This window comes from Leuciscus leuciscus (genome assembly GCF_965113295.1).
Source record: "Leuciscus leuciscus genome assembly, chromosome: 10".
In the NCBI taxonomy this organism is placed as follows: Eukaryota; Metazoa; Chordata; class Actinopteri; order Cypriniformes; family Leuciscidae; genus Leuciscus; species Leuciscus leuciscus.
In genome coordinates, this window is record NC_138734.1 from 37901710 (window position 1) to 37929184 (window position 27475).

The 27475-nt window shown below is 38.0% G+C and overlaps 1 long non-coding RNA gene across 1 annotated transcript; it reads right to left on the reverse strand.

The window, feature by feature from the left end:
• Nucleotides 1-1372: 1372 nt before the first annotated feature.
• LOC309507249 lies at nucleotides 1373-27475 on the reverse strand. The gene is made up of 3 exons (XR_014209100.1): nucleotides 27290-27475; nucleotides 25145-25294; nucleotides 1373-1494 (listed from the first exon to the last, which is right to left on the reverse strand). It is a non-coding gene; the product is annotated as an uncharacterized lncRNA (long non-coding RNA).

Consider the following 27475-nt stretch of genomic DNA (forward strand, 5'->3'; position numbering starts at 1 on the left):
CCAAGTATAATTTAAAAATACAAAATGAAATAGAAGTACATTTTGACTATAAAGCAAAAAAACAAACAAAAAAAACTGGAAGCTAAACTTAGTTAAAGTCTGTAAAAGCAAATTTGATGCAAGCATTAGCCCTCCCAAAGGCTCGATTTACATGAAAGCAAGTGGATGCGTCATGGGCCCTAATAGAATATTTTGCTTTTGGCTGGGCTGGTGTATCCGTGTGGTGTGCATGTGTATGTTTCTACGGCGGGCTTTAATGGGTATGACTGGCAGGGAGACTCCTGCAGGATGTGCTCAGCGAGGTGAGACTGGCGCCACCCTTCCACGCACTCCACGCTCTCTTGCCTCCTTCTCCTTGCTCTCCATCCTCGTATTATATAAAGAGTGGCAGCAGGCAGAGTGACAGACTGCCCCCAGAGATGACACCTGTCACAGAGGGGAGCGCTGCTAATCTACAAGCCTCATTTTGTTTGAACTCTCTGTCACCTCACTGTCAAATCCTCATCTTCTCAGTCACTGCCAGCGTCCCTCCCCTCGGCCTCTCTCTATTGCTCCAGCAACCAACCCTCCCCCACAGCCAACACCCCCAGGCTTCATCGCCCATGCTACCGGTACTCTGACCAACAGCACCCTGTGTAGACACACACACACACACACACACCGATCACTCCTCACCGAATGCACAGCAATATGCACGCCATCATATGTGCACACACTCGTGTATTACATGCATCAGGATGGATTTCTATTTTAGTTGACGTTTCTTCTGCACATGTCTGGTACGGTGTTGATGGGGTCAGGATTGTCTTGTCATTCACAATAAGCAAGCATCAATGCACAGAATACTAATTTACCGGCGGTATCAATGCAGATTTACTACAGAGCTTTTTCTGTTCCAGCAGTGCAGGCACAATTACAGAATTGATCATTTTCAGCATGATCAAAACAACGACAAATAATAACACTGATTGAAAAATGATTTAAATAGAACTGGCAGTCTGTGTAGCGATCATCCCAACGCACTTGCATTAAACAGGCTGAAGTGCTGTGCATACTGCGAGATAAAGCCCATTCATGGTAGCGAAAGCTAGTGTGCAATTGCGTTAAAGAGTGTGAATGACCGTGCTCTGAGGCCGAAGTCTCAGTGGAACAAACCTCTCCACCCCCTGCTCAAATATCTGTTTTGTCCCTTTTGCGTCCAGCCTGTATTATAATTATAATGTAATTCATTATGTCTCCGCAGCACATGGCACAAAGGGGGGAGTGCTCCCCCAAAGTCCCTCCTTGCTGTTCAGGCTGACCCAACACGTCCCACCTCACCCTTCCCAGGCATAAATGCAGCCTCACCCCCCCCCCCACAACTGAATCATGTGTCCCTCCCTGTGTTGATTAAGATATCAACACCCTGGGTGACAGCTGTGTGTGCAGACCCATCTCATAAGGCTCGCTTTGAGGTCCGGACCAACGGTAGGTGCATCGCGGATGTCCTCGGATCTGTTAGAGAGAAACAACAGAGTCAAACCAACTGTGAACCACTGGAGAACAAATAAGACTAAATGAAATAAAGAACAATTTATGGTCACACTTCAGATTAGGGTCCACTTCTCACTATTAACTCTTGCCTCAATAAACTCCTAATTGCTGCTTATAAATAGTTAGTAAGGTAGCTGTTGAGTTTAGGGATTGGGAAGGGTTAAGGGATGTATAATATGGTCATGTGCTAATATGTGCTTTAAACATACTAATAAACAGAAAATATCCTAGTAATATGCATGCTAATATGCAACTAGTAAATAGTGAGAATTGGACCCTAAACTAAAGTGTTACCTAAAAAAAACAAAAACAACCATCTTCAGAAAGGTTTTACTTTTGGAATTAGCGCAAGCAACATTACAAAACACAATGTATTTAATATGTATTGGCAGGATCCAATCACTGTGAATGCTGTCTATTGCACACACACATGCACAAATAAATATATATATATATATATATATATACATATCATACTAAGGTCCAGTTTGGGCTCCAGTCAACGTATTCAAAAGCCACCCATTAAGAGGAATTATCTTTTCGAGACACATGATTGTGTCCCGAAATTACTTTCTTTTGGAATGTGTTGGGCTTAATTAAATCCTTTTTGCTGAACAGGATGCTGCATTTTCGACAATGGTGAGGCCGTTCCCCATTGAACATAATGGTTCTGAGGTTAAATTGAAGGTTGTGTGAATTCTGAAGAGAGCAGCTTTTGCTGTACCCGGGAGGGTGCATTCATATTCAAATGGTTGAAGATGGACATGTACCCGGACTAGAGTACATGTATGCTGTGACATTAAAAATATCATAATGCAACAAATGAAATTATAACTGCCTTGCAGTCACTGAATACACCACAGTGTCTATAGAAGGACACAGCAATGCATGAAATGAATGCGTTATTTATTCACAGTACATGAGATATAAGCAACAAACGTGTAGGTAAGTAGGTAACGACATAAAAATAAATGTCAAAACATAATCAGACTTTACATGTCACATCTCTCCCGCAAGCATGCACACGCAAAAAAAAAAAAAAAAAAAGTAAATAAGCCATTATATAGGATCACAACCTGTCGTAGCACTATTAAAACTGAAATCAGTACAGGTCGTATAACACGTAACAACATGTCTTGGCAGCATAATAAGTCTGTTTAAGATGGGAGCAATGACTTATGGGAGAGTCGGAGACCATGCACGCTCTTTCCTGCAACATCAATCCACCATTGCACCTTCCCAATTAACACCTCGCCTGGCAATCGTTCGTAGGGCATGAGGCTGACTCCCCTGGCACCCGCTACCTGTCTCAGCTCCTCTCAACACGTGCCCACCTTCAATATGGAATTAACAGTGCAACTCACCCCTCTCGGACCCAGCGTGCCTCAGATTAAGCCTGTGCGGGTCTGAGATATGCCAGCCCTTCTGAATGAAGGTTCCTGGGGGTTAAGATTCCGAGTGCAACGGGCGCCAGTGCCAGCTATTGTGCCGCCATTCTTTTAATAATAATTAAACTCCTGTATGAATAAGTTCTTAACTAGAACCCTCCATCCTAATTCCACTTCCAATGAACACCTGATAAGAGAATCATTTTTATGGCCACCTGGGTCCTCGAGCATATCACACTTGATAAGACCTTAATAAATCTAATAAGTTGTTGGAGCTTAGCAAGGGGCCTTTGTGTGACAAGGGAAGTGCTTTTCCATTGCTTCAATTGAAAATAATGCATTTCCATAAACACAAAGATGGTGCATTTTATCAACAAGGATCCAGCAGAAATCTTATCACTGAATCCCCATTTGTATCAACAGACACACAAAAAAAGCTTATAAGATTTGATTAATTGCAGGGCATTGTGTTAATATCAGTGGCAGATAGATTTACCTTCACCTTACCTTTACCTTCAAACATCTTCCCTCCATCAGACAGATAAGGATTAAGATTCAGGTCACAATTCAGAGCTTGCAGTAATTTGGACTAAAAAGAAAATCCCTTGCACTTTACACAATATAATTATTTTCAATAACGTTTACAACAAATAGTAATACAATAGTATTATTATATTGTAATAAATAGTAATATAGTAATGAAATAGTAATATTATGAACACTGTTGCATTTTCTTAAGGTTACCCATTTTACTTATAATAAAATGTGTCTGTTCATTAAATATGTGATATGCTGAAACAGAACTATGAGAATTTAAAGCAGTCTTCTCTGAGATTTCCTGCTTTATGTTTTTTTTTCACATGACAACAAAATGTTGGTTATGCCACATTGCCGGATTCTGCAGACAAAAGATTTCTAATAATACAGTATTTTAAATCAAAATCGTTTCATTGCTTTTTTTTATATAAAAAAAGAGAGATTATGCCAAATTACTTATGTCAATATATATATTTTAATGTACTGTTTTTTATTTTCAATTTAAGAGCCACAAAAACACAAAAATGTATTTTAATTCAGAAATGATAGTGTATTCAGGTCATTCTTTTTACACAAATTGCATTTTAACAAATTTGAATAACTTAATAGATCCAGAAAAATAATACTAATAGCATCACATGACCCATATATAAATTGCTTTTGATATCACCATAATTCTTGTAAATTGACTAATGAAACATTAAAAGATGCTCACTGCACCAGTGCTTCCCGTAACCTTTACAAGAGCACTGGCCCTGCTGGATGCCTATTAAGAATTTCAGTGATTATATGACAGTTGAGATGTCACAACTTCAAAAAAAAAAAAAAAAAAAAAACTTGTACCTGCCGGAAATTGATTCACTTACTTGTTGTATACTTGTATTAGAACATGTAATTATTTTCTACCTCACTCGTGCTCATAAAATGGTAAATGAGAAATTTTCCTGATATGGGTTTAATAAAAGCACACTTATTAAAATGATAATTTTTTTAATCTAATGTTTAACTGCACATATTGTGGATGGTATTATGATTGCATTCTCTTTTACTTTGGGTTTGACATCATTAATCCATCTACTTTCAGAGATATTATGAAGTGAGGATCTGACACATGCAGCTCCCTGCTGGAAGACACCATCATAAATTCAATTTCTAACCACACTAAATAGGCAGGTGAACAGCGGTCAATTACAATCTGTGATCATCTACATTCATAATTCATTTCAGCCACATTATAACAGTTTTTCAATTTAGTGCTTTTGTGAGTTGCAGCAGCAATTAGACAAAGCAACTGATATAAACTCAATCACTGCAGCTTGATGACTGACGACTTAAATTAGATTCATATCTGCGCGTCAGTCATACAAGTTCCATTGGCGTACTATTTGTAAACTTCAATTATCTGATCGTCTGGCATGAATCAAAAGAATTTAAATATGTTATAGGTGAGGAGAAACATTTCTCCAGCCAACCTGTAAATAAACTCAAGACTAAATTGCAAAATAAAGTGATATAAAAATAAATTAAATATCAACATTTCTATAACCAGCCTGAAAATAAACTCAAGACTAAATTGCAAATAAAATGATGTAAATATAAATAAATATCAAAATTGCTCTAGCCAGCCTGAAAATAAACTCGAGGCTAAATTGCAAATAAAACGAGAGAACGTTAGAAAACGATGTAAAACTACAATTAAATGCATAAAAAAAAAAATAAAAAAAAAGAGAATGCATGTGAAATCCCTTGCATGGTCCATAAGGCTCTTGAAGTGCAGGTCATATAGCATGAGAACTAAGTGTCCCTTTACCCTTGTGAAATAACAATAAAGTGTACAGTAGCCATGTTTCTGCTGGTTAAATCTGCTGCACACACACTGTGCACTGTTCAAGCTTGATTGACAGGAACACATAGTGAGCTATTAGCTGATTATAAGTACAGGCTAATCCCACATTTGTCAGTTTCCAGCTGATGTCTGTTTGTGGAACAATGAGGCCCAACTCTCCCCTTCTTTTCTAAAAAAAGAGCGGACCGCAATCTCACACACCTGTTACACGAGCGAACACAAGCCACACGCTGGCATACGCTCTCACACGCCGCACGACACACATATCGAATAAAGCCATCATGTACTTATTAGAGGATGGGTTTGGCACAGCGTGACAGCCTTTATACAGCACTGTCTATTAAATACTCCCACAAACTCTACACGCGAACTTTGAGAGCTACGCAAAAGCCCTCTCACGCACCTCTGCCTAAGAGATGTTTTCGGTTGTTCAATTCAGATTCGAGATGTTTAAAAAAATATTATAGAAAGAAAAATTAGGTAATATGCCCTTGACATAGTGACTGTGGGTTATGAGGAAGTTTGTTTGGATATGTGTTTAGGATTCACTACGTCAATTCTCATTTATAAATATGACAAGATAGATGACCCTGTCATCTATGTTGACAGTTTGTATATTCTTATTCTTGTTCAGTCTTCGACACTGAGATGAGCGCTGGCCTTGGATGTTTCACCTCTGTATATTCTTTTTAAAGATGCATCGCAAGGAAGGATGTTATGGTGCTTTTCTTTGTGCAAAACCACATAGCATTCCGAATGAATCTTGCCCTAATTCTTAATCTTTGATTCTGGACATCGAAGTTATAAATAATGTATTTACGATGTGCATTAAGAGGCCCATCGCTGAACTGCCAGAGACAGCAAGACACACACACACACAAAGGTTTACCAGAAAATAAAGTCAGATATACTTTGACGTTAAAGTTCTAATACATTCCAACGTATAATTAGGTTGACCTAAGATTATTTGCTGTGATTTTTTCTTTCTTTTTCAGTCTAAGATGGCTTATTATTTTTGCAGAGAGGTGTTTCAGGCCTACTGGGACCACTTAAAAGTTTATGCAGAGCACCGGCCAAGTAACACAGAAAAAGCCTTGAAGTATACACACATAGCGCCTTTTCTCTGAGCCTCTCAGGCCTGGCCAGGGGGAGTGTTGTTGGTTTATGAGAGGGAAAATAGCCTGAGCTTCAGCAAAAGTGAAACAGGATTAAGGCCTTTGTGACACACACAATGGTTAGGGGAATTAGCAATAGTTGTAGGCACTTAGAGGGGCTCTCACACTGAAGCTTATCCCAGATTTTGCACAATAATCATTTGAATATCAACAGTGTTTTGCAACTACAGCGCTAATGTATAAACTTCTCTCTTTTGCGTTAGTCCAAATCCCCCAGCTGATGAAGCCGTTGCAAACTCTTGGTCGAAATATCTCCAAAAATCAATGTTTTTGTAACCTTGTTTAATTTGATTCACATTTGAAACTACTTTACTTTACTTTACAAGGCCATATTTTTTATCCATCTCATTTTTGTGATCCTATTTTCTATATATATATATATAAACATTTAAAACTAAATAGAAACTTTCTGCAGGTTGTCCGACCCGATCCAAAGTTTTTTTTTTTTTTTTTTTTTTGGCTTATAGATAATAAATCATTAGGTTGGTGTGTGGAAAGTATCAGTGGGACATAGTGTGGAGTCTGTTGGCATCTGCTTATCTGCCTCATTAGACTGTCTTTTACGGGGGCTGGGAGGGAGGCAGCCATTGCTGTTAGCAGGGAGCTCACAGAGGGGAGTAATCCTGCACTGCTACCTCTCTACAATCACACTGCCATGCCTGGAGGAGTGTGATGGTTTCAGATTTTTTTTTTTCTGAGAAGAGAGAGAGAGAGAAGTTGGAGTGAGTGAGAAAGAGAGAGCGAGGGAGAAAAAAAAAAGTATTGTCTATATCACAAAACATTGAGTGAGATCAGCGGACTTGTCAAGAGGCCTTGGCTTGAATATGAATGATGAGAGAAGAGCAGGGTGGTCCGGGTGGCTTGGGCGGAGGCGGGCGAGAGAATAAGCCCAACTGTCCCTGCCAGCCTCACAGCAGGCAAATCAAACACAGTTGAGACACCTCCGCTCAAACTCTCTGATGACAAAATAAGAGAGGAATGCAGCCGGATTTCACACAGGCGGAGGGAAAGCCGGCGTTCACAGCTATCCATATCGTCCTCTGCGGTGATAATGGCGTTGAGGAAAAGTGAGCGTTCGATATTTTATAACAAGAAAAAGTTTTATGGTTTTGTCAGAAACAGTCAAGTGTTACTCAATGGCGACAAGTAGCTAACAAAATGTGGTTTTGTTTAATCCGTCGAGTAAATCAGTTGGGTCAGCTACAAGTGAGACGTGACGTTTTCTCGGCCCGTTCTAAATGAAGACATTAAGACACCCCACACACACACCCCCCCCCCCACTCGCACAACCTCCCCGGCCTTTCCCAATCCCCACAGACTTGTTCAATTCACTAGAGTGTCTGCATAGTTCCCTCATTCAACTGGATACAATGATCCGCAAGATGAATAAAGTTATCTCTGGGGTGAATGGGATGTTGCTGAAGGGAGGAGACAGGGAGGACCCAGCGGGGGCCTGAAAGAAGCCCCGTTTGAGGGGCAGATCTGAGGGGTCGGGACCCAGCTGCCTGGCCGGGTGAAAAGGACACCAGCGGGCTGGACAGGCCCAAGGAAACAACAAAACAAATCCCCTTCCAATAAAGACATCCCAAGCCGAACTAAACCCGGGTCCTGCCGCAAAAAAGTTGCTGATCACTCACATTTCACACATTGAAACTTTGCTCTTTAGGTTGAGTGTTATACATTTAAGTCGCAGTCAGCTAGTTTTTCTCTCCACTTTTGCGAGGGGGGGGGACGGATGGGGGGGGAGGTACCACAGCCAGACTAGTCCTAGTTAATTTGATGAGAACAACAGGGATACAAAGGTAGGAGCTGTTTCGAATTCTCAATTTTTTTTGGCATTTGGATAACTTTGGCTGACTAACAGTTGTTGTCACCGTTCTGGCAATGTCTAATGTCTTTTGTACTCCGCTCAGTGTTTTTGCAACAGAATGTCAGGTGTCTTGTAGAATTTTCCCTCGTTATTTGGGGGGGAAATAAAAAAAGTTTTTGAAATTTCTCTAAAACGTAAAAAAGAGATGATAAGTTAATGATAAATTTACCTTTTTGTGACCCATGCTAGCTTTAATGCCAACAGTTGTGTTAAAGTTGTTTATTTATGTTTGGAAAAAAACCTAGACCTACACTATGTGTCTCCTATTGGTTAAAAAGCGCATCAATTGAAGGGGGTCACATCTTTTCTGGGGTTACACTATTTCCTTGATGGCACCGAATAGCTCTAAGTTGGAATTTGCAGGGGGTAAGTAGGATGATAATCAGGCCATATTATAAGGAATTGATGGTTCATTTTCCCTGTCAGCAGTAGCACTGCCTCGCCCAAAGATGTGCCGACCTGTGCAGATGGGGTTCAAAGCCAATTTCCATGTTAAAAACTCCACACGCTTCAAAAATCCCCTCTGAGTGAGGGCTTGCTGATAGGAGCATGTGACCGCGCTATCTGTTCTGGCGTGCATCTGTGTCAGCCACTACTCAGAAACCCACCACCCCGAAGTCTGCGAGTTTGCATGATAAGACGTGGTAATACTACAGATATTTTATGCATACGTCGCAACAGAGTAAATTAGCAGGTAATATTTTTTTTTTTTTGCGTTCGCGTTGGACTGTCAGATCACAAAGACTGGCTTTGTGTGCGTCGCTTGAGTAATAGACTAGGGCTGTCTCAGCTATTGCTTCAAGATTTTTTTCTTATTACATCTCATTTATTTCTTTTCTGTTTTAACTGCCCACATCAAATGTGAGCCAGGAGTCCTCTCGCAGTGATCCGGCTGCCAGAAAATCAGCTTTTTCTCATTCATCATCTCCAACATTAAAACCCAATTGCCTTCAGGCTGCTGTATTTTTTTGTACGTGTGCAGTTTAGATGCAGAATAAAACCTAAGGAAAGAGAATAAAGGCTCTGTGTAGACAGCACAAATTGTTTGATGAGTTATGAGATGAACAGCAGAAAGAAATGATAGTGCCAAGTAGCATTGCCTGTATCCCGAGGACAGGACAATCTTGCTTTTTTTATCCTGGTGTCTGCCAGATCATTTGTTTTCATGTGATTGAGGGAGGGTATTTTAAAGCTAAGCTCTGTATGTAATTATCCGAAACCCAGATTCCACTAATTTTCACATTGTGTTAGGACTCGTATCTTAATTGCAATCACACATTCCTGTACGAAAAAAAAAAGAAAAAAAGAACCAGAGCAGATTTTTTTTTTTTTTTTTTTTACAGACTTTGTCAAGATTATTAATATCAGAGAGAGTGGCGTAATGGTGTCAGTGCAAAGGGAAAGTGAGGCTCCTGTCTGGCTCCTCGAGCTTTACGGGAGATATTCCGGGAAGATAACATTATCCCAAAACAGACAAAAGTTTGTCAGTGTACACTGCAATGCTTCGCCTTTCTCACCAGACACGCTGCAGGTAATGAGATAGCGGTGTGATGACTTATTAAATAGAGCAAACCTGCTGCTTGGCTTTTTCTCATTACCTTTTCACTCTTTTTTTGTCCCCTTCTCATCATCAACCCTTGGAGCCAATGAGACTTGTGACAAAGCACCCACCATGCAATTCTCTTTCCTTGCCTGCTTTCATCAGGCGATTTGGTGGCGAAATATGAAGCCGATTTTATCTCGCTTTATAAATTCACAAAAGGCCCCTGGAGTGCCCCCGTGGAAGACATAGCGCATCCCAACCATGTGCCATCACTATCGCTGATCCCCTGCAATTGATAATGCCACCTCTCCTATTTAATGATTTGACAGGCATCAGACGCCAGTCCAGCAGCCACGCTGGGTTTTTTTTAATATACTTTTCTTCGTGTCATTGCCTGTTTACACAGAGTGGGTCAGAAGAAAGAAGGTATCTGCTCCATCTCCCTCTCTGAATGTGAGATTTATATTAAAACTGGGCTTCTGTGCACCCACTCTGATGCCAGTGTGATGCTATTCTTTGTCCTAAGGATCATTTTTACTCCAAAATCCTAGGAAAAGCCCTCGTTTACCTTACTCACCTCTGCTAAACACCTTTAAAAAAAGTCATTCAAACATATTTTTAATACTGCCTGCAACTAATGATAATAATAATTTTTAAAAATGTTAATTCATTCATAAATAAATGTTTGGGTAAAATATTGAAATTAGTATCTCTAAAATGTGTGTTTATCCGAACAGTTATGAAATCCGAAGCTTTATTTCTAGTGCAAATACAAGAACCCTTAATTATTTCACATATAATCTGTACTGTACTTTATCTTCCACCCTTTATGAAAATAGCATCTCCATGTTGAAATCTGATAATTCAAAGAATATTAATGTTGTTAAGCTGGAAGATAATGAAGTGAAAGATGAGTCGTAATTAATCATAATACATATAAAATGGAATTTTATATAAAGATGAATGTAAATTGAAATCTGATGTGAATTGTATCAATGATATACTGTACCAATAACTGTTAATGCAAGGTAATATATATTTATATTTTGATATACATACAATTATATTTTATTTTATTTTTAAATGCTGGGGTGGGGAAATTATAATCTGCAATTGTATACAGCTTTAATTCTGTATTGTTCTTGGGAGTTCTATTACAAAATTAATAAACCACAGAGTTGGAAGAAATACCAGCTATGCATTATACTAATGCATAGGCAATAATTATGCAGCATGTTTTAAAATGCAAATTCTTTTTTCTTTTTTTTTTTACATTTAAAGTATGTTGAAATCTCACATTAAAGTTCAACATTCTGACTTTTCACTTTAATTATTCACTATTCCTATCCAAGATGAATCAGTCCAAGTATCAATCATCTGTACAGTATAATATCATGAATATTTACACACACAAAAATATACGTGGGCGGTGTGGATAGGTGTTTCCAGTCTTCTCTGTCTTACATTATTTGATCTACTTTTGTCCCCTTTAAATTTCTTTCACAATAATAGATTTCAATTTACTTTTGATGTCAAAATCTCAGAATTTGAAAAGCTGTCATGACAACTAAGCAGGTGGCACAATAATCTAAAATAAACCATGACAACCTGTTATCACAGTAAAAGTTGGCAATGACAACAATCATCTCTGTTTATCAATAATGTAAAGGCTTACAAAATTGATATGCAGCAACAATTTTGAATTCATTTCATTTTGGGCACTTAGGTAATGAGAATTTTTAACATCAGCACAACAAAGTCTCCAGGATACTAATAAATCATTCATCACCTGATAAGTGATGTATTATTTATTGGCATTCAATTTTTCATGTTTTGGCTTTATTTTAGGAAATTCAGACAGAAATGATTTATTTTTGACAGCCTTTAAAATGTGAATGTTACTCTTCTTTAAATGTTATTGATTATTATTATTATTATTATTATTATATAAAAACATGGGCTTATAGGAAGAGGTGGATTATTGAGTTGTAGCAGTGAACACATGGCTGTGCAAATTAACTTTTCCCCCCTGTGCTTTCTAGTAAAAGCCAGGCAGCCTCCCCCCGGGGAAGGAAGTCAGCAAGCTCCTTTGCAACACAATCTCTGGTTCACAGGGTTCCAGTTTGATCAGCCTTCCATGTAAGCACACTACTCTTGATACTCATTAGGTTTCCTTCATTAAAAAGTTTGATGTTTTTCACAATTCCATGTCTTTTATCAACACGTTACTGTGAAAACGGTGAACTCTTTCGCTGTTAAAAAAAACAACAATCTTTGAGTCTATAGATCTACATCAGAAAAAAAATAAAATAAAAAATAATCATTGTCATTATCACAAATCTGCTCTTGGTCTGTTGGTCCTAAATAACTAATTTAGCTGCAAAACAGCTTCATCTATTTTGCCTATTCATTATTCTTCCCTATCATATATCTAAATACAGATCTTCAGTTTATAACTGACAGCTTATTACCTCTGAACACATGCTGATAAATTTAATTCCAATGAGTTAGCTTCAATTTTCCTATCCTATTACCACCTAATATTGCACCATGAGGGAAAACACTGAGCTGATGGAAAATCGGTGGAAGAAAAAAGCAACAAGGAGAGAGAAAATAACAACATGTTTTGATGTCTAATATTACATTTATATGTTCTTTAGTTTGATGATCAAATTATTTGTATTTACCTATTTTAATTCATTTATAATAATTCCTTATTTTAATCAATTGAATAAAATTCAAATGTTTTTTTTTTCTCTCTCTCTCTCTCTATTTCTGTTCAATCTGATGTTTGGTAATAGCAGTTGAATCTCTCTCTCATGGACAGAGCTGAAATTGTCATTCTAATTTAGATATCATAATTAGAAGCATCTAAGAGACTATATATAGGCTTATATATTATATGCTTATAATACTTAATACCTTCTTACAATAATAAAAATAAAATAAACTGTCCTGCCTTATTGTTTCACACACAAGCATCCTTTCGTGACACTTTGTTGTAGAGAAATACCCTCATGAGGAGCCACCCTCTCTGCTTTGTGACAAAGGACAAGAGACTTCTTTAAAGAAGTAGAAATGCAACTGAAACGCATGCCATCAGAAGAGAAAATATTATTGTGCTTAATGTTTGAAACATAATGGCACACAATGCACTACAAAACTAATAAGCCTCCTTCAGCATATACCCCCCACGAAAGCTGCATTTAGAGCGCTGTCGGGTCTCTTATTTGCCAAAAATAAATAAAGGAGCTGCATACTCTTCTTTCCTTTCTTTCTTTTTTTTTTTTATTATTGCTTTGATGTTGCCCTGAATAGCACTCAATTAACAATGTGGCTAATGAGCCCATTAAGGATGAAAGAGTTCTCAACAGGTATGAGAGGAGGATGCTGTTCTTGGAGTCTCGGGGCTCAGTGCTCAGTGCAGCAGGAGTTGCACACTGCTCCTTTACACAGGCTCTAGAAGCAAAGCCCTTGTGCTAATATCAAACAGAGAGAGGAATTACAGGCGTCTTTTCTCAGCACACTTCAACGACAGAGTAAAATAATCTTATATCCGGGCAAATATAAGTCGAAGCCGCGGGATTTATACATTTATTTTGCGCGCGTCGTAATATGTCTGAAATAATTAGAAGTTGTTTTTAAAATAAAATCAAAGTATTTGCGAATAGTTTAACCCGATAAACGACCGAATCAGGAAAATAATGATTTACGCAGTTAAGCTATAGCCTGCGTAATTTGCAAATAAAGCATGGCTGCGTTTGAATATTAAGATACAATTTGTTTATTAAAATAGCGGGAAAACATCGTGCCAAAACTGTCTGCTGTGTGAAATGACACTTTATTAGCTCGGCGCAGACTACGTTTGTTTTCTTGCTGTGATAATATCATGTTCATTTTATTTTCTCCAAATAAACATAGCCTACGTGCTTCTATATTTACGACCTTTAAATTTGTTTCTCAATGTGTGAATGTAACCTATTTATTCAGCCCACGTGAACTTAAAGACATAAATAGCCAACGGATGTTAGTTATCTCTTAAGCGCAGATAGAGGCGCGTCTGGCTGCCTGAAATTTACAAAAAAGAAGAAAAAAAAATCTAACAAATCAAATTGGTTTCATCACATGTACTAAAATAACATATGATCTTGCTGACGTTGATGAACCACCCACTGGATTTTGGTATAATCTAATTTGTGATGGTGTGGATGTTTGATGATGTGTGTGATGGTAATAACATTTGATGGATATATGCTATATATATATATATATATATATATATATATATATATATATATATATATATATACTATTACTTTTTGAAGAAAAGCTAGACGAGCCTTGGACTGTCGTTCTGTTGTCCCTGTCCATCAATCAGATATTATTATTATTATACTATTTTTATTTATTTTTTAAACTAAAAAAACTGTTTTCTAAAAGGAGCAAAGTGATGATAATGATACTTGTATTGGGCACATCGATGCTTTGTTGTAGTAGTAGCAATAATAATAATAATAATAATAAACACAAATGCCAAATTAATAATAAAAAAATAAGCTATTAGAAATTGTTTAGTTATTTTCAGAAAAAAAGTGCAAAACACAATTTTACTGGTTTAAACACATTTTATAAGTTTATTATATTGGGGTAAATTCTGGGAGAGGAAACCCTCCAAAAAATCTTTTTACAAAAATTCTTGCAATTAGCTTCTAAATGATGAACAGAAAAAATGTATTAAAGAGACAATGATAAAAATACAAAATAATTATCCTAAACAATTCCAAAAATCACATGGCCTTAAACGACTTTCTTACAAATCTCAATTAGCCTACCCGTTACAACACACCACTGCCACCCTGTTTTGTTCATTCCTTTGATACCGGTAATAATTTGTACATTATAAAAGTGACATCACAAAGGTTAGTATGGTATTTAGGTGTGTTAATAATGAACCTTTACCTTCACCTGCATCAGATCTCTAAAATAAATTACGGAATATTTCGCGTTTGGAGGAAAAACAATTTTTTTTTTTTTTTTTTTTTTAAACAAAAAAAAATCGCGTTTCATTCTGTTTTCAGATTTTGCGTCCATAATGAACCTAATTTAACATAATTAGTTGCGTTTAAAAGTTTCAATTTTCAATGTTAGAATGAAGTTGTTTTGGACGAGAGTTCAACGGTTGTTTCTATTCCGATGCTTACCGCAGTTGTCCATGTTACTGCATCTAAAGTAGGTTCTTCAGATTTGAAAAGATATGGTACTCTCCTCCCCATCCATCAATGATGTTACAACCTAAATGTTTATATTAAAAAAGAAAAAAAAAATGATATAACGAGCAATCAAATCAAATTATAAAGATATCAACCGACTAATTGCATTTTTATTAGCTTGTGAATAAGATGGTGCTGTGCCAAACATTGTGTGGTGACAAATGGACTGATGCAAAGGATGGGGCCGGTGTCTGACCGAATGGGGGGCCCCAGTAAACTGATTATGAAAATGTGCAGGGCAGCACTCTGTTTTAAACTCCCAACCTCAGCACTTCAGCTTGAACACATCTCTCTCTGAATGATTTTCCACTATGGTGCATCTGCAGGCGTTCTCCTGGATGCTTTCCAGCTTTTGTTGAGCTGATGTGCTTTATTATTAACGGAGTTTATTGTATTTAACTACATGTTTTGAGTTAATCTCGCTTGAATATGTATTCAGTTTGGTCTGCAACATATTGAATTGTTGCTTTTTTGTGTTGGGTGTTGTGTTTATCAAATCATTGCACAGTTTACATTTCATGGATTGTTTACAGATGGATTGTTTAAACTTGTGGGTGTGCCTGTTTAGTCCATGTACTAGTTTTTTTTACTATTAAGGAATCTTTTGTAAAAACAGATTTTACTATATTAAGCCTGCATGCTATGAATGCAATGCTATGCATTACACAGACATTCACCACCAGCATGCAATTTTCAGATTCAGCCTGCCACTTACTGTACATTATCGTGTTCCCTGCTTTCTGAATAGACTGAATGGAAAAGGTACAAGAGAAAACCAAATAGCAGCATTTTGCTTTCAAAATAAATACACCCATCTGGAGGAGTAACAACGCAAATTATATGGAATTCACTGACATTGAGAAGCTAATAAATAAATAAACTGCTTGAATGTGGAATAAAGTTATTGAGATGTTAAACCGGCACGTCCTACGGAAGTTTCCGAATGTTATCTGTCGCTTCAGCTCGATGATGGCTCGAGGTGTTTGGAGTGTGAATCTGCTTAAAGCCGCCAATGCAGACATACGTGGCATATGCTAAATACAGATAAGAGTGTTATTTAATAGATCTGGAGAAAAGACCCGTCCACATGGCTCAATGAATGTGCTTTGAATGTGCTTGATAAGTTGGCTTAAGCTGAATGAAGTATCCAGTGCAACACTGAGTTGCTGTTTGAGCTTGTGACAAACTTGCTGTTTAGTTAAGCCTGCATCCAGGGGAGGGATTAGAGAAAAGCCGTCAGGATCAGCCTCTGTCTCCAAAAAAATTCTCATCACTAGTAATTGCATACTCCCAAACAGGGCCAAATCAGCTACTTAAAGAACGGAAATAATAATGAACGTCTTTTCGTGGGTCAGCAGTACTACGGTTGAATCTTTATAAAACAGCATGGTTTGTGTGCGTGAAGATTTCCTTCCATTACGGCTTTCTTACTTTGCATTTTCAATTGCATATTCATATAAACCACACCGGAACGTATAAATATTCCTCTCTCTTCATGAAACATGCAATAGGCTGGATGTCACATATTAATTAGTCTTATTTTTCCCCTCCAGTTTGCTCACTGATATTCTCTCTAACAATTGAGTTCACTAATAACTTTTGACTGAAAATTCAATTTCAGAATTGAAAGTGTTTGGGGCAAAATGAAACATATACAAGAGGGTTTTCTCTTTGAGGTCTTTAACGGCTATGGAGTAAAGAGGTGATGAGAAGGGCAGCTAAGCCTCTTTTAAGCTTCTCAAACCTCTTAGAGGACTGAAGCTTCTGAGGCTTGAGCAGCTATAACGGGAAAGACCAGCAAGTCCTCCAAAGACATAAAATGGCTACTTGTTTAATTGTTGAATTTCATTCATTTATACTTTGTTCATTTCAAATTCCTTCTGATGGTCAAACTATGAAAATTTGAATTCCTAGTTTGCACCGATATAAAGTAAATAAAAAAGATATACCATTGCAAACTATTAACTTTAATTTATATATTACTTTGTGCCACTTAGGAACTTTAAAAAAAGTATTTAACAACTTGGCTACCAGAACTTTCCATTAATCAGGCCAAATTGGCTCTAAGGTATACACGTTTTTGGGGGGTGTAGAGAGCCATATCTCTGAAGCAATGCTGCACATTTCTGCAGAGTTTCTGGCATATGAGCTGTCTTGTCAAATCAGCCTGTCTCAGCTTAGCTTCTTTAAAGTCACACTATTTCAAATGGAGCCATATAAAAAAGGAAAGAGCAGTCTGATTTGCAGGAAGCCTCGGGCGATGGTTTTGAGGAGAGCATGATAAGCAGGGGGTGGGCGCACACACTGATCCATTTCTAAAAGATGACTCTGTGAGCGGTTCTGGTAGAGCTGTTATTTCAGGTTTTTTTTTTTTTTTTGGATACAGGCACCCTGTTCTCTTTGAAGTCACTGTCACTCATGGGAAGGCGGTGAAGGTGATGCACTGGAGTCTTGCATAATTCTTCATTCTTTCTTACCAGAGGGGCTGTGCAGGCTGACTGGAGCATATGTCACAGCGGAAAGCAGCAACATCTGGTAACGGACAATGAGATATCAGAGGTTTGAACCTGATTAAAGGCTTCAGAAATATATGCCGTCCAGCCTTTTAGTTCCAGCAGCTATATCATGTCCTTTCCTCGCTCAGTCTTTCTCTATTTTCCTGCGTTCACACCGAGTTTCGGAGAGTTTTTCCATGCAATATTCACCCTAGAGACTAGAATAGTATATGGAAAATGATACATATTCCTTTTTCCATGCAATATTCACACTAGCGACTAGAATAGTATATGGAAAATGATACATATTCCTTTTCCCATGCAATATTCACACTAGCTACTAGAATAGTATATGGAAAATGATAAATACTCAACAATTAAAAATAGCTAAATAAATAAAGCATAAACTCTAAATAAAACCAAAATGCTGGGTTGTTTCAACCCATGTTTGGGTCGAATGTGGACAAACCCAATTGTTGGGTTTAAAATGTACCAACCAACGGTTGGGTTTGTCCATATTTGACCCAAACATGGGTTGAAACAAACCCAGCATTTTTAAGAGTGTTCAATATAAAATTCAATATATAAATAGATTCTACTGTCGATCAACCAAATCTCTGTTTTGAAACAACAATTAAGACATGTGAAATGTCTTTATTTACATTCAATAGATAATTCTGGTCAAGTGACTGCTCAGCGGTCTGGGCGATGGCCTTTGACTCCACTGCGCGCGGTTAATGAGCTTCAGTGACTTCTCCTCAGCTCCCCTCATCTCACATGCATGAAGCCTGTTAAAACAGACTGTTAAAGATATTCAGCTCACCACTTCTATTTCATTAAAAGCCAATAGCAATACAAGACGGTAATCGAAAAACCAGAACCAGCCAGTCTGTCTGCTGAAGAGAATTCCTTAACGTGAGGAGCTGATTATATTTCTTTTCCTTTTCTTTTATAACACAAGATGTGATAACCAAGTGGCTGGAGCTCAAAATGCAGCGGCTGATTAATGCGTTTTGCTGTCTTAAATGTTTGTTCAACTTTTGAAAGTATTCACTGAAGGAGAAAAGTCGGTAACACTTTACATGAGGTTAATTAGTTATTAGCATGAACTAATAATGAACTTATACAGCATTTATTAATCTTTGTTAATGTTAATTTCAACAGTTAACATTAGTTAATGCACTGTAAACTAACATGAACAAACAATGAATGACTGTATTTTTATTAACTAACGGTAACAAAGATTAACAAATACAGTAACAAATGTTTTGCTAATACATTAACTAATGAACCTTATTGTAAAGTGAGTCTTTCTTTGAAAAGTCTTCCCATCCTCTCTATGACTAAAATGATCAAATTCGTTCGCCATTGTTACTGAGGTAATGTTTGTTTAAAAGAGCCAATTATTGACTCCTCATAAAGCCCCAGATATTAAAAGGCAGAGTAGTACAATCCGGACTTATAGTAATTTATTCAGTAATATGGAGATATGCGCGGTGCTTGGAAAATATGTCAAAGGGGCATCTCTTTCACACCCCCACCTTCTAATAAGGCAGTTCGGCTGGCCTCAACTGTAATATATTTTACCAATAAAGCAGCAGCAAAGCCCGGGTGGCCTTTTGACCAAGACTGAGTACTTGGAAAGCAGCAGGCAGTCACTGCTAACTAGGCCGTTTCCTCTCTAATATTAGCTACCTGTCCCCTTGGCTCCGCTCGACACGGAGAAGGGCTTAGCGCTTGATATTTTCATTTGGGCTCTGCCAAGATGCAACACCCCTGCTTTAATCTTGTGTTTGACGTTAAGCTCTGTGTCACTGAAAAAGCCCGACTGAACTTCAACCTTGGGGTGGTTCTGTCATACAAAGATGATGTGGCTGGGGAGTGGCAGCGCCTGGTCCGTCCTTGACCCCAACTATTGGCCAGTCGAAGCCTTTCCCCTGCCCTTTTTCTAACCAGGCCAACGCACTGACAGGTGAAAATTTAGCACTGAGGGCTCAGAGCCGGGCCTCCCTTGTTCTGCCTGTTTCCGGCATAGTGCCACAGACAAAGCGTCATCGTGATTTTCACTTGAATGGAAGAGGACAAATCCCCCCCAAAATGACCAGACTTTGACAGCCATTGACCTTTGAACTCGGTCACGCACTTGTCATCCACAGGATTATGGACAGTGATGTCTCTATTTCGATTCAAATGCGCAAGTTTGAATAAGACGTCGGCCTTTGTTAGAAAGAGTGTCACATATAAGAACAGAGAGACAATGATAGCGAGAGAAAGGCTTCATTATGGTACAGATGTCTCCATTTGACAAGCGGCTGAGAATGTCTATTAAAATATGGAGAGGATAATTGTTTTAAATGAACAAAATTAATATCAGCACTTTCATTGCACATAATGGCACTGTTAAGAGAGGTACAGTGGCTGAATGATATACACATCTTCACAAACAGTTAAAGCACTCAAAAAAAAAAAACATACGCACACATTTGCACACAAAAGGTGATACTATTATAACGTTACATAAGCAGAGACAGTAAAAGACTGGCACAGAGTCAGATCTCCCATGCTGAGCGAGACTCCATCACAAAGACAAGACAGGCTTTCCTGCTCTATGATCCCTCTGACAGCCGTTCTTTCTCTCACACACACAATCACTTTGCCTCTTCTCCCTCATCATTTAGTCGGCAGCCCACCTGACTGATGCCGGAAAAACCAATTGTTCGCCATAGCATCAATGTCAGTCTATTACTCCATTCGCATATAATGACAGCCTGTCCTTTTGGCACAGATTATAGTGCTCTGTCTCAAAGCAGCAAAGTGTGGAGTTTCCCTGACCTGCACAGGGATGAGTGTAAACACCCTCATTTAGTCACCAAAACAGAATACATTTCACTGATTAGGGAGTCATTTTCTGTCAAACTAATCACAGAGCGCTTGGTACCGGCATCAGAAAGAGAGTGCATTATTGATCTACTCAGCTGAAGCACATTGTTACAGAATGCGTGTGTGGGGCTCTTTATCTGAGGCAGGAGACGATTTGGTGCGCGCAAGCAAACATCACAACAAATGCGGCTTATATAAAGTCTATTTACCACACCAGACGTAAATATGCATTTTTTCCCCCCACACTTAAAAGATAAAGAGGAAGGGGGGAAAATGGTTTCGGCGTGCGAAGACATAATGCATCATTATAAAGTATAGGAGCGCAGGCAGCGAGCGGCATTCGGGAGTCATTACCGAGCCCCGGGTCTGCTCCATTTGCCATGCCGCATATGTGAAGCCTTTGTGGAGGTACTACATAAAAGTAATCTACCATTTCAGGCATGACTTCCACTGCACTGAAGACAAACCTGTGGGCTTTTCCGTCATTATCAGGGTTGACAGGTCCACCTGAAAGAAAGCTTTTTCCTCCCTTTCATTTGCGCCGTATAGATATTGATTGTAATGGGAGCAAATTTCTCCCCGTCATTATCATGCTGACCAATATCAAAAGACTAAAATGGCGCATTTAAGAGTCTCCTGCATAGCAACCGCAGATAAAGCACATTGTCCTGACCCTCATTATACGCAGCCAAACGGCAAGCTGCAAGCGTCTTTGATCAGCCATTTGAGCCTGACTGAAAACTGCATGTTCACCGCCACAAAGTATCTCTCTGAACTGACTAATTGAATAGAGTTGGCCGGTTCTATTATGCCGTAATAAAGAAGTCAGCATATTTCCACAGGTTGACCCTAATCATTGGAATGTGTGGTGGATTTAATTACCTCCACTGAAGTAACCAAAAATATGGCGGAGATCAAGTGAATTATGCCCCCTTTCTGATATTGTTCACTATACTTAGAGCTTATATAAGAAGGTGACATGAGACTTCAGTCAAAACAAAAGCCAGAAGCTACTAATGAGACTTGTTAGTGATGCTAATTTATGTAAATGTTATTAATTACAGACACCTATCTTTCATCTGTGCCATTTGGCGGAGAAGTAATTAAAAACAACAATGAGAATCCCAGTAGTGGAAAAGCAAACATGATCAAAGGATTGCACAAGGAAAGGAGAAAGACCCTGTTCCTGAACTACGCATTGCCATGGGCAACTAAGGCCTCATTAGAGTCAGAGACATTTGGTTGATCACCAGTTAACCTGATTTGCTTTTTTTTTTTTTTTCATAAAGGCCTCACACCTCACCGCCATCTCCTCTCCCTCTGATTGACAGGGCTTGCTGGCAATCTGCGTCTCTGTTTCGCCACAAGGTTATAAAGGCCTCCATATGATCAGTTACAGTATTATGTCACCAAACAACTTCAAAATCGCCCCATGTTGGGCGGAAAGCCACGGCCGTCTTTGTAGCCCTGCAGAAGGGCCCTTTGATAGGAACCAGGGCAGGAATTGTGGCATGTATCATGTGAGCTGAGGTAGAGCACTGGAAACAGATACGGAGAGATCAATAGTCCTCTCTGCTGTGCCAGCCCTCAGGATATTGACCCAGTCTCCATGGAGGACCTTCCATTTTAAAGAGTTCACTGAAGATAAGAGCTACTAAGAGGAGGAGCCCTTTAGTACTTTCGCTTGCTTATGACCATGATTTCCTCAAGACCTCCAAGGTATTATTGCCACCAACAATAAAAAAAAATATATATATATATTTCCTTTCTCACAATACATCTTGCCATTGCTTCGGTAAGCCATATTTCACACTTGTTTTGTACTTCTGCAAAGTGAGTTTTTTTTCTCCCCTTTTGTTTCACATAATTATACTGTAAATTGCTGTTAATCACTGTTCTACTTCAATAATGAAGAGCAGGAGCAGGAATGGGAGGAGAAACTTTGGAATACAATACAGAAAATGAAACATGAAATGAATGGGATCCACCTTCCTGGCCCTTTCCTCGCTCTGTAATTTGTGGCATTTAATGGAGGAAATCATTGTGATTTTGTACAATAATATGAGATGGAAAGTGGAGAGAATTAGAACCAAAATCTGTTTTTATCGTGAAATAAAACAAGACTACAAATATTCAAATAATTACACCATATTGTCTTTTCTTTCATTTTTTTTTTTTTTTTATACTTCCAATCACAACTTTCTTGTTATTCCTCAGAAACTGGAACTTAATCTGAACGGTGATGTATTGCTTAAAATAACAATGAAACGCATTTTCAACAGAAAGTGAACCCACACAGAGAGAAAATGAAAGACAGAGTTTGATGGTGTTTTCCTCACATTTTATCAGAAAGATATAATTCACAGCTATTATTTATGAAGGTAGTGAAAACATTTTTACAGTGGGGTCAACAGTAATAATTAACAGAGCACCTACTTTCTGCATTGACTTTCAGATGTATAAAAATAATTATTATTATTATTAAAACAACCTAACGCAACAACATTAAGGTGAAGAGATAGAATTTGACTCCATTTCCAACGGCTTGGTTCCTCAGAAGGCATTTCAAAATTAAACCATTTAAGGAATTTATTATAATTATATTGTCTTTACTGATAACTGATAATCCTGCACTCAAAAAGACTTGACCCCTAAAGGCATTAATTAATTTCAGCACATTTCAACCTAATTCAAATTTTATTTCTACATTAATATTGTTACTTTGGCCTTCAGTATATATAGATTGCAAAAATATATATTATTGATAACATTTTGAATTGATGCACTTAAATGTAGACCTACATCTTTGCATCATAATAAATGCAATCTTCAAAATTTCTCAAGTTTTATATTGTCATTTGTCAAGTCACCTTTATTTATATAGCGCTTTTTACAATACAGATTGTATCAAAGCAGCTTCACATTGATAACATGAAAATAATACAACAAAGTTTTTTTTCTAGAAGAAAATTGTGTCATCGTCCACCCTAAGTAAGGCAGATCAATAATATTGTTGAATATTAAATTTGTAGCATGCATGCACTGAATATGTAAAACCTATTTAGAAAGAGGAATAATTATAATAAATAAAACAGTCCAATGAGAATGCAAGGGGTGAAGGTTGTGTTTAAAATGGGAAATTAGCTACTCATCCCAATATTATTCTACCCACAATAAAAGCAAGTCTTAGGGGTGGGTCGATAAAGGATTTTCCAATTCATTTTCCTCGGCTCTCGAAGCCAGGCTCAAATCTAACCATTGATCGCACTGTTAATCCATAACCAAGCTCAATCCACCCCCATGGAATGTATCACAAAATAAAACCGATAATAGGCAAAGGATCTCTTGACTTTCCAAATAACCGGGAAAGAGTTAAGCACAGATTAGGCTTTGGTTCATTTAATATACACTTACGTACCTCACTAAAAGCACTCAGGATTGACACCACCTTGATTTACCATGCTGCACTGTTGGGTATAACAGTAAGTGTTTTGTTTGTGGAGACTGAATTATTCCTAGAAAACGTTAGCACAATTGTGACAAATACTCTATATCCTGCAATTTACACTATTTTGAAATGCAAAAGTGAACAAAAAGCCTCTAAATCCACATGAGTCCACATTATTTTTTACTCTCCTCTGTTTTTCTTTTCCAGCTGAGTGACCTCCTCTGTTGGCACAATCTAGATCTGACCCCAGACCAAGAGAGTTCAGCTTTTGTCTACTGCCCAATGACCAGCAACAACCTTCCCGAACGATGGACATGTCATACAGGTCTTCTCTCATTGTGAATGATGACATGGCATCACCTTAAATCAGTGCTATTAGTTCCTGAAGGAAACAAATTGTAGTCAAAATGTTGTTATTCACTCTCTGTTGAACTATTAAGGCTACCTTTTAAAACATATTTCTTCTGTGGCTCAATATTAATTTTAAATAAGTGATTTTGCTCTTCAAAAAAATGTGCTAACATGATTTTAAAAAAAGATTTAAAAGAAAAGTCTTTTTTTTTTTTTACAGCTGAATCTTGATCATATTTGTGTGTGTGTGTGTGTGTGTGTGTGTGTGTGTGTGTGTGTGTGTGTGTGTGTGTGTGTGTGTGTGTGTGTGTGTGTGTGTGTGTGTGTGTGTGTGTGTGTGTGTGTGTGTGTGTGTGTGTTTTCTAATATCTGTTGTTCAATGAAAGTGTTATGATTAAAAATGGCTTGAAAATATACAAACACTCAATTTTCACCCTTCTGTTATAATAGAAAGTTAATAAAAAACAGATTCAAGGACACACATTTTATCACAAAAAGAAATGGGGGGCCTTTGTCTATAGATATTTTTTCTTCCGACAAGAAACATGTTTCAGCAGCTCCTGACAAACGTATGATTGATCCTTGAAAATGACCCAATCCAAACACAGAAGCTGATAATGGTTTGAAAAGATGGCTCTATTATGGGATAGTATTTCATGTTGTGGAGAAATTGCTCCTAATGAGCCTTGTTCTAAAGGCCTGCAGGCCTGCCATCCCTCCCCTTACTCTCCAGACCTCCAGGGGTTAGTGTCTGTGCGTCAGGCCCCCATTGTTGCCTGCCGACGGATAATGTCCTTATTAATTGTACCTCTTTGTAAGGTGTCAGCTGCAGCCTTCGATTGAGACGGATGGGTCCTCTGGAGTCTGCTCTCTGGCCCTCTACTGCTAGCCTATCTTTAGACAGCACACAGGTGCACCATTTCTCATCCTGCAGCTCGGCACTTGCCCAAGGCACTCACTGTAATATGACCAACATTTTATGAAAGAGGAGAGAGAGAAAAAAAAACATGAGAAAGAGAAATAGTGAAGGTTTAAAAAAATTATTTGTGTGTTTGCATGTGTGAAGGTTAATACGGATAAGCTGAATAAATTGCTTCAGTAAACATCAAACGCAGGGTAATGAACAATGCAAAATGTGAAGGCAAAATTAACCAAAATCTATTGAACATCAATTAGATGTCGTCTGGCATGTCTTTTGAAAACGGAGACAGAAAAGGTTTGCGACCTTAAAGTTGGTAACTGAAATGTATTAAATTAGTTCTGACAGGACTGTAGTCTTTTATTAGTGACACTGAAATGCTGACAGAGAGGAGATAGAGAGTGGGAGTTATAAACACCTTTTACATCTGTCAAAGTGTGCAGCATCTGATGTTTCAGGTGAAACGCAACCAAACATCTCAATCTGTCAAAACTAACCTTGTTATTTTTCATATTTTTTTTCAACAAAAAAAAAAAAAAAGTGTTATGTACAGCTGAATCAAAAAGGTTCTGTTGGTTCTTTTTACTACTGTATTCTAAAGGTAACATGCAAAACAACAATGTAATGGCTTAAAGGGAAAATCATACATGCTATTACAGTTCATAACAACTATAATGATTTACTTTTGTATTGATTTTCCTTTCAAAATTATATTTTAAAGCCGTTTTAAAACTTTGTCTATGAGAAAAATAAAAGTATAGTAAAGAGGAACCTTTAATCTGAAAAATAAATAAATAAAAAAGCAGCCCGTTATCCTTATGATGAATGTATGTGATGGCAAGTAACCCCAAGTACTGATGCGGAGCAGGATAAGGTGACAAGGTCCATCGGTGTGGTCCAGACTTTTCATAATTACCTTCTCTGCTTATCTCAGAGGAAGCACTTGTGCTCCTAGAGTATATGGGCCATAGCTACACTGGGACTTCCACAACAAATGCCCTGTCCCATGGCAGTACGCCATAAGCCACTGTCACTTACCTGGCCCATTTATCTCTGTAATTATGCTCACCTGGACTACATGCCTGAAACTAATTTAGTCATTAGTTTCAGTGCAGCTAGTTCCTGTTGAAAGTCAGCTCTGGAACTTCATGTATCCCCCAACAGTAACTATAATCATAACCATTTACTCATGAATATAAACAGGTCACTGGTCGTGCATGATTAAGCACAGACTGGAGGCGAACAGGCAAGTATAAGCACTGCCATCCACCGTGTGATGTGCTTCTGTAAACTATATCAACAGCTTGTTTACATTTCTCCCTCATATTTGCAAGAACAAATTAGTTTGCAGATATTCGTCAATATTGGTATGGAATTGTAAGCTTGAATATGATGCTTGTGCTGCAAAATGTAGCTATAGCAAGAATATTCCATGAATAATCATATCAAGAACGATAACTAAATGCCCGTTTACACTAACGTTGCGTTAATAATATCCACCATAAAATAAAGGTCTTACTAGCGAGTCCACACACTTACGACACAGAGGAACGATAGCCTAGTATGATGGAGCGATGAAAATATTGACAGCAAAACAAAATTCACGTTAAAACGCAAACTGCAGCGTTCACAGCAGCAACAGTGAACATGTAGGCCTACGTCATTGTCCAATATCGTTTGGGTGTGTGTGTGTGTGTGTGTGTGAACGGGCATGGCAAAACGTTCCACTTTAAGAGAAACTGAACAAAGCTACAATAGTTTTATGCTTTGTTATTGGATAGCCTAATGTTAAAGGGATCGTTCACCCCAAAATGAAAATATGTCATTAATTACTCGCCCTCATTCCAAACCCGTAAAACTTTAGTTCATCTTCGGAACACACATTAATGACAGAGTTTTCATTTTTGGCTTAACTAACCCTTTAATAATACTAAGGTGATGGGTATGCTAAAAGAGAGCAAACAAAAGAAGAACAGTAAACTTAATTAAAATAAAATCAATAGCCTACACAGAATGACAAACCGCAAGAATTACCTGAATGAATGTTAATCAAGGAGATCTCTAGAATCCTTTAGAATTTTCAATCATCAAGTTCAAGACCTAAACAGTAGAATAAGATAGTTGGCATGATGGGTAACAAAGTCAACTACTGGTTTGACGGCATGAAATCATATTTAGTTTCGGGAGAATTTGTCATGTGAATGAACTGCGGGCGCTTTC